Here is a 9081-nt window from a genome sequence, read left to right on the forward strand (position 1 = left end):
CTTCTTTTGACTGTCTCTCCTCTAAGTACTGGATCTGTACCGATCTCACCCGCCTATTCTATCTACACTATGAGAATATTATTATTATTATTATTATTATTATTATTATTATCAGTAACTGTGACACTTTCTCAACATAAGTTTCAAGCATCAAATGTTATAGCTATTCCTCTGGGTTTTCCAACTCAATCCCTATAGGACCCTACTGTCAAAAAACAAAACAAAACAAAAAACCTCAACCATGAATACATCAATACATGAAATTTATTAGTTCCATTATCCTTTTTTTATAATCACTACTACCCTGTTCCCTTGTTTACTGCTAAAAATATCTGTGGTCAACCATTATAACCATCCCCCTTTGTATATCCTTAACATCCTGATCCTCTCTCAACCAAATGCATTTGCTTATAGAGTCTAAATTTTCATAAATATAAAAGTTTGCTTACACCAGACTCGTGTTCATATAGATTGATGTGGGAGAAAAAGCGTCATAACGTTGCTAGCTCTTCTCACTTTGTGTGAGTACAAATGGCCCTTCATGCTGTTTGGCTACTACACAGTATTCGTGTAGTCCATTTACTCTCCCTTTCTTACCCATTCTACCTTGACTACTTCATACCTTTTTTAAAACCTTCAGCATACCCCATCCTCTCCATTAGTAGAACATCTTATTTGTTTACTAACAAACAAAGTGAGTAGAGGAATGACCTCAGAAGTTCTTACCACATTGACATACAAACCTGTCTTTGCTTTATGTTCTGTGACTCTTTAACTGGCTATGTGCATATCTGAGACTGTCTCTGTACCTGTGCTCAAATACTTTGCCATAGCATGCTTTCAAGGACATTGTTTTCTGGCTATGACATATTTTTGATTCTCTCCTCTCCTTTCTGCTGAATCTTTTCCATCAACGTACAAGAATGTTGGTCTCATATCTTTTTTTCTTTCTTTCTTTTTTTTTTTTTTTGGTTTTTCGAGACAGGGTTTCTCTGTGTAGCTTTGCGCCTTTCCTGGAACTCACTTGGTAGCCCAGGCTGGCCTCGAACTCACAGAGATCCGCCTGGCTCTGCCTCCCGAGTGCTGGGATTAAAGGCGTGCGCCACCACCGCCCGGCTTGTTGTATTTGTTATGGGTCATTTTAATTTTCACTGTGTGTGTGTGTGTGTGTGTGTGTGTGTGTGTGAGAGAGAGAGAGAGAGAGAGAGAGAGACAGAGAGAGAGAAACAGAGAGACAGAGAGACAGAGAGAGAGAGAGAGAACATCATGAAGTTTGGTGGGTAGGGAGATGGGAGGATCTTAGAGGTGTTGAGGGGAGGGGAAAACATGATCAAAATACATTCTATGAAATTTTTTAATAAAAATAATTGTATTTAAACAACTAGTTCCTATAACTATTTGGGATTTCCATCAAATCTATTACATTTGATGGAATTATTATATGATATGTACGATATACATAATTAGTACTTATTAATTTAAGAGTAAAACAAAATGTCTCAAATCCACATCTTATGAACTCTGTCTTAACTACCCTAGTTTAAACACCATTATGTTTTGCCCACATCATCGCAGTGGCTGTCCATTGCTTCCCTTATTCCATCTATAGAACCACCAGACGTGTGTGTGCGTGTGTGTGTGTGTGTGTGTGTGTGTGTGTGTGTGTGTGTGTGTTACATGCTTCGGTGCATATGTGTGTATATCCCTGTGTGCACGTGCAGACAAGATCGATATCTAGTATATTCCTCTATTGCTGTTGCCTCACTTTTGAGACAGGCTCTCTCTCTCTCTCTCTCTCTCTCTCTCTCTCTCTCTCTCTCTCTCTCTCTTTCTCTCTCTCTCTCTCTTTTATTAAATATCAGGCTTTATTCTCACTTCCTTACATATTTTAATACATTTAGATCTCAGAGCAACTCTTCAATGTAGGTTTCATTATTCTTTTTTTAAATTTTATTTTACAATACAATTTGGTTCTATGCCTGGGTGCATATGTGTGTATATCCCTGTGTGCACGTGCAGACAAGATCGATATCTAGTATATTCCTCTATTGCTGTTGCCTCACTTTTGAGACAGGCTCTCTTTTTTTATTAGATATCAGGCTTTATTCTCACTTCCTTACATATTTTAATACATTTAGATCTCAGAGCAACTCTTCAATGTAGGTTTCATTATTCTTTTTTTTGTTTAGTTTTTTTTATTTTATTTTACAATACAATTCGGTTCTACTTATCAGCCACGGATTCCCTTGTTCTCCCCCCTCCCGCCCCCCCACCTTCCCCCCAGTCCACCCCCCATTCCCACCTCCTCCAGGGCAAAGCCTCCCCTGAGGACTGAGATCAACCTGGTAGACTCAGTCCAGGCAGGTCCAGTCCCCTCCTCTCAGGTCGAGAAAAGCGACCCTGCATAAGCCCCAGGTTTCAAACAATCAACTCATGCCATGAGCACAGGACCCGGTCCCACTGCCTGGATACCTCCCAAACAGATCAAGCCAATCAACTGTCTCACCCATTGGGGCCTGATCCAGTTGGGGGCCCCTCAGACGCTGGTTCATAGTTTATGTGTTTCCATTCGTTTGGCTATTTGTCCCTGTGCTTTATCCAACCTTGGAGGGTTTATATGAGTGAGACAGGCTCTCTTGCTGAACCTGGAGCTCACCAGTTATCTATGCTGGCTGACCAGCAAGCCCCTGGAACCCTCCTAACATTGTAACTTAGTTTGCTTTTTGTTGCTGTGATAACACCACGACCAACAACAACTTAAGGGGAGGAAGAGGCTAATTTCAGCTTACGGAGTATGCTCCATGATCAAGGGAAGACGGCAGGAGCTCAAGGCTGGAACCTGGTAGCAGGAACTGAAGCAGAGGCCACAGAAGAGCCCTCCTTGCTGGCTTGCTTTCCATGGCTTGCTCAGCCTGCTTTCTTTCTTTTTGTGTGTATGTGGTTATTTCAAGACAGGGTTTCTCTGTGTAGCTTTGGAGCCTGTCCTGGAACTCACTCTGTAGACCAGGCTGGCCTCGAACTCATAGAGATCTGTCTGCCTCTGCCTCCCGAGTGCTGGGATTAAAGGAGTGAGCCACCACTGCCCGGCTTAGCCTGCTTTGTTATACAACACACGATCACCTGCTCAGGGTTGGCACCATCCACAGTTGGGCTGGGCACTTTCACATTAATCATTAACCAAGAAAATGTCCTACATACATGCCTCCCAACCAGGCTAATGTAGGTTCCTCGACTGAGATTCTCTCTTCTCAGGTGACTCTAGTGTGTGACAAGCCAGTTTATACTCCTTCCCAGCACCGGGATTACAGCTTCATGCCACTGTGCTTGCTTTTTACATGGGTGCTGGAAAATCTAAATTCAGGTCCTTATACCCATGCAGCAAGCATTTTATCTACTGAGCCATTTCCCCAACTCCCAGACTCATATTTGTATAACATAGATAAAATCTCTGTTTTAAAATGTCTGATTGGTTTCTTATCATTTCCCTCTATTTTCTTGCAGTTGTCTCTACCTTACATAATATTATGCACATGTGTTTGTAGACTTCTAAACGCAATGAATTTTGTAATTTCTTCTGGGTACTCAGAGCCTAGAGGAGAGTTCAATAAGTATTTGATAAATCAATTAATCATGATTTCTAAGTTAGTGTCTGATTTGACTGTGATGAGCTATTTTCTATGAGGCATTTATTTATAAATCATCTTTCTAAAGTATAAATGAAAAGATGAGTATATTGATTCCTCCATGACTTCCTCTCCACCCAAGACACTGTTTCTGAGCAGGAAAGATAAAAAACTCAAATGAGAGAAGGCATCAAAGCACAGGAAAAGATCACAATTTGTTTGCTCTTTCCACAAGTATGTGCCAGACATTGTAGTAAGCACTGAAGGAAAAAAGCATTGGACAGGTAAGGTCTGTGGTCCCATAGAATTTACAGTATAGCAGAGCAGTCTGGCAGTGAGTACGTAAACAAATATTTAAATGATTTGAAATTGTGACTAGTGGTCTTTAGCAAATAAGCATCACGCTGCATTCACAAAGAGTGGAGTAGGCTTGCAGCAGGCAGAATAAGAATACTACTTCCTGTGAGATGTATTCATCTTACTTCCCAGATTTTGCAAATACATTACACATTACAAGGAGGAGTTAATACTGCTTCTCAGCCAACCTCGAGGATGGGAGATTGTCCTGTATCATCTGGGTGGGACCAGGCATTATCTCTAAGGTTCTTGAGAGTGGGGAGGGAGGTGGTAGAAAGAATGCCAGAGTAAGAGGCAGTCTGAGTATGGAACATTGCTGTTGTTGAATGAGGAAAAAGGGACTTCAAATCTAGAAACACAGCTGTCCCCGAGAACTGAAAAGGTGAAGAACCCGATTATCCCTTAAAATGTCCAGAGGGAAAGCATTCCTGCTAATACCTGATATTAGTTCAGTGAGACCCATTTTGGGCTTTTGACCTTAATAACTAAGAGTGATTGGTTTGTTTAAAGCAGCAAATGGGAAAATAATAAGGACTTTAAATTCCAAAGTCAGAAGTACTTCTCTAAAGATGCTTCATTAATCTGAATTGAAGGATTTGAAGGAATACGCCTTGCAAAAAGCTGCTGATAGCATATCCAGGGGGAAACCCAGCAAAGTCAAGGCTGAGCACAGATTTGGGGAGTTAGGAATTGATAGGCAGTCATAGTCATTGAAGTGTGGTGACTGAGGTGAAAGCAGTTAGCGGAAGATCGGGAATTCAGACAGGAGAAGTCTACATAGGGCCTTCTAGACACTAAGGAACTCAGATTTTACTGTCAGTGCACTGTGCAGACATTCAATGGTTTCAAATTTGAGTTTCATATCATCTGTCTTATGTCTTTTTAAAGGTGTACTTTAAACATGGACCAATCTTTGTACACAGTGTAGTAAATTTTTACCAAGTAAATCTACTCTGATTGCTACCACCCAGGTGAACTAGAATCTTACCAAATTTCTGAAGTCCCCCATGCTCTTCCAGTGTTTACCTCCATTAAAGTAACTACTGTCCTCACTTTTATCATCCTAACAGCTTTTAAAAAATTAGTGAGCTTTATATTCATAGAATCGTGTTTCTGATTTTCTTGTCAAATATAATATTTGTGAGAGTTATTCATAAAATACATGCAGTAGCAGTTTAAAAATCACTATTGCTGTGTGTATTTCTTATATGGCAATATATTTATCCATTCTGTTAAGTACATTGGTTGTTTCCAGATCTATGTGATGAACATTCTTGTATGTATCTTTTTGTACACATGTAGACATTTCTGTTAGGTATACACTTCTAATCTTAATGTTGCCAATTTTTCAGAGTGATTGTAACAATTTATATTCCACCAGTGATGTGTGGTAGTTGCCCCCTCCCTCTCTCCTCTCTCTCTCTCTCTCTCTCTCTCTCTCTCTCTCTCTCTCTCTCTCTCTCTCTCTCTCTCTCTCAGAGACAAGGTTTCTTGTGTAGTCCTGGCTTTCCAGGAACTCACTCTGTAGACCAGGCTGACCTTGAGCTCACTGATCTGCCTGCCTCTGCCTCAGGAGTACTGGGATTAAAGGTGTGCACCACCACTACCCGGATCATTTTTAATACTTGAAAAATGCCAGCTTTTTGCTTGTTTCTCTAGTTTCTTAAGAGAGTAAAAGGTATTTCATTACAACCTTTAATATTTCTTAGATGATTAATGAAGCTGAAAATCTTTGGTCATTGGCTATTTGGATAGTCTCATTCATTAAGTGCTTGTACAATGACCTAGTACTTGGATTTAAAAAATGTAGTTCTGGCAGGGCTATGGTGGTGCACATCTTTAATACCAGCACTTAGGAGGTAGAGGCAGGTGGATCTCTGTGAGTTTGAGTCCAGCCTAGTCTACAGAGTAAGTTCTAGGATAGCCAGGACTACACAGAAAAATGTTATCTCACCCCCCAATTCCCAAAGTTCTGAATTCTATTATATTAGATCATATTAGGCGATTTCAAATATTCATTTGTTTTGTTGTGACATAAATCAAGTTTGGTATATTCAAAGAAAATTATGAATGCTCCTGTGCAGAGGGAATATTACAGAAACACAGGTGTGGTATAAAACCCTATAAATGTGCAACTTATCTTTAAATTAACCATGGAACTTTGAGTCAAATCATGTTTTCTTAAAGGGGCTGATCTGTACCATTAAGATACCTGCCCTAATACCAATTTAAGGAAAGTATGGGGCTAGGGATTTAGCTCAGTGACAAGATCTCTTACCTTAGATATACAATGCACTGGGTTCTTTATCCAGAAAAAAAGGGCATCGTATTATTTTATGAATTGAATTTATTAATTAAATATTCCTTAAACACAAGCTTTACAGAAATTTAATGACCAAGGGAGGGAAAAATTCAATACATAAAATTTCGTTTAGTGGCTTCCAGAAAAAAATTAATTTTACTAGTTTGAAACCAGTTAGATTAATGTCGAAGCATAAGTACATGCAGGAGAAAGGGTATGCCCAATTAATGGGACTTCTGGCTGTCTGCCCAGAGAGATTCTGTAAAATCCTATTCTACAAGGTAAAATGCCTCCCCTGGAGGAAGTGGCATGCCCACCAAGAACGAGGGCCCCTGCCCAGCAATACATTAACTTTATCCTGCATGCTTTATTGCTCTGCCCTGCATTCTGGCAGCCTCCCTTTCATTGTCTTGCTCTTTAAGGGGTCTTGCGTTTGCTTCTTCTCTTTTCAAGACTTGCTCTAACATCTTCCCTTTCCCCCACTTTTTGTTCTTAGAGTAACAAAGCCAAACCACACAGCCCTTTTTGGTTATTGTTCCAACACAGTTATTGACTCTAATAAGTAAAATTCTCCTTCCACTTTTTGAACCTTCATAGTTTATGTTGGTCGTTTCACTGGGCCACCGCGGGCCCCTTCAATTCTTTGAAGCTAGTGACCCCAAATATCTAAGGCTTCTGGGGATGAGCTTGCTTTTCTTCCCTTCCCCCCTTCCTGCAGCAACTGAGACAATCCCCTCTGCAGCCTGAGGCAAAGATTTAATGCTGTCAAGAGCACAGAGCAGCCAGCGATCCAATGCCGAGAAGGGCGGGCACTCAGCCAAGTCCTGTGCGCTGCAATTCTGCCACTACACCTTCCTAAGCTTGCTCTATTTTGAAGAGGTTGGTGCTAAATTAATTTCCCGGGAAGGGAGGGGGAGGGAGGAAGGAGTGTGTTCGAGCACCGAAAACTGCGGCCGAGTCGCCCTCTGCTGGTTAAAGATGTGAATGATCGCAGCCGAAAACAAGGCTACAGAGGCAATCCGTTTAATACAGATAAATAGCAACTAAAACTCGGCTTACTGTTTGTCGATCTAAATAGTCACTGTGACTTTTAGCTCTACCTGGAATTTAATTATACTCTTATTCTAAATTCTAGCCCCAAGTAATATGCTATCTTGAGCCCCTGTTCATTTACTCTTAGGTTTCCATTATTCTAAATCGCTATTCAAAATCTCCCCAACGAGCTTTTTGTCTAATTGGTTGCTAGGCAACCGGAAAAATGACACCTAAGCCAGCCGTTAGTTACAGAACACACCCCAGGCCGGTGTCTCTGCCTAAGACAGTAATTTCAAGCGAACAAAGAGACAGCTGTTGTTGGTGTTTTCAAGATTAATTGATTGGCAAACGAGAAAAAGCGGTCGGTTCCCATTATGGTTTCTAGAAAGCTGACAGACTACCTTCTACAAAACGAAGCCCTGGCTGCCATAATTCACAGAGCCTTGCACCGCCTTTGCAGTCTTACGTATCTTGTTGGAATAAACCAACACACGGAGGCTAGGTAATGAAACGTCTGCCCGCAGCAAGACAGTATTTATAAGACACTTATATTCTGGCGGGCAATGAGAGGGGAGAGAAAAAAAACTCAAACGACTAGATATTGTAACGTATGGTATCGGTTAATGTCAGCTGATCCCTTTGCCAGTCTGAATGTCCCAGACCAAGGGGTTCCTATCCACCCCCTCTACCTCTGGCATTGTAAATTGGTCGATCACGCGGCGTTGAGATTGGCCGGTTCCTTTGTCAGGTGAAAATCTCCGCAGCGAGTCATGGGACTCAACTGGGCGGTGTCGCTGTCCGCATCTGGGGTGCTGAACTCTAGGCGTGGCCATGGAGATTTCCATTATATGACAGCTTCCGGTAGGGCGGTGTCGGGGGCGTGCTCTAAACAGTGGTTCCATCTGCCACCTGGTGTTTGAAAAGGAAAGTGCTGGAAGAAAGGAAAAGGCGAGTTGTGAAGTTCAAAAATGATTTTAAAAATCACTTTAAAACTCTGAAAACACAAATTGGAGGGGTTTTAGTCCTCAACAGTTGGCCTTTTGGAGATCTCATACCTTCTAGAGACATCTAGGGGATAGAAGAATGTAGACTTTCTAGAATGATCTCTCACTACCATCCAAGAAAATAACCTGTAAGTATGTTTAAATAAATGTTGCCACTCATTTTCCCAACACATCTTGTTGTCAAATATGTATTTTAAAGTATCTTTGCAGTAATTTAAAATATTTACTGAAGTATTAAAATAAAATAAACGCTAAGAAAACTATCCTGATGGCCAAATACATTCAAGGAAACAGCTGGGTGTTCTTCTCTGAAGAGTTTTAGGGAAATTAAAATAGTGATTATGTTTGAAATGTGGTAAAAAGTAATAGAAATTCTATGGGTAAAATTTTGTTTCTTTTTATCTCCTTTTTGCTCTAGCATTTAAGCTATGAGAATGTTGGGAACAGGAAATTTGTGATATGCTTATTTCTTTTAATCTGCATATTGTAGACTATCCTTCGCAAAGTCAGTGTGTATGTGCGCTTATACCTTCAGGTGAGGGAGGAAGCCTCAAGTTGATTTGTGCACAGAGACTGACTAATACATAACAAAATTTGGGAGAAATATTATTACATGCCTCCTTCCATTTTTTTTTTAAATAAAATACATGTAAAGGTGGCTACATCTTTTAGAGAGTGTGAAGTCAGAATTCCAACTGACCATCAAATTTCTGTGTCTCTCGTGGTAACCTCTTCTTCTCAATTAGTTTGGTACAACTCT

General features: G+C 40.6%; 1 long non-coding RNA gene across 1 annotated transcript in view; it reads right to left on the reverse strand.

Moving 5' to 3' along the window:
* Positions 1–8139, reverse strand: part of LOC128112713 (uncharacterized) — a 29050-nt gene extending 20911 nt beyond the window's left edge. The window contains exon 1 of the long non-coding RNA XR_008219127.1: positions 8007–8139. This is a non-coding gene — a long non-coding RNA (uncharacterized LOC128112713). The remainder of the gene's footprint in view (positions 1–8006) is intronic.
* Positions 8140–9081: the final 942 nt, after the last annotated feature.

The sequence above is a fragment of the Peromyscus californicus genome, unplaced genomic scaffold (assembly GCF_007827085.1).
Source record: "Peromyscus californicus insignis strain IS unplaced genomic scaffold, ASM782708v3 Scaffold_17__1_contigs__length_78620276, whole genome shotgun sequence".
Classification (NCBI taxonomy): Eukaryota; Metazoa; Chordata; class Mammalia; order Rodentia; family Cricetidae; genus Peromyscus; species Peromyscus californicus.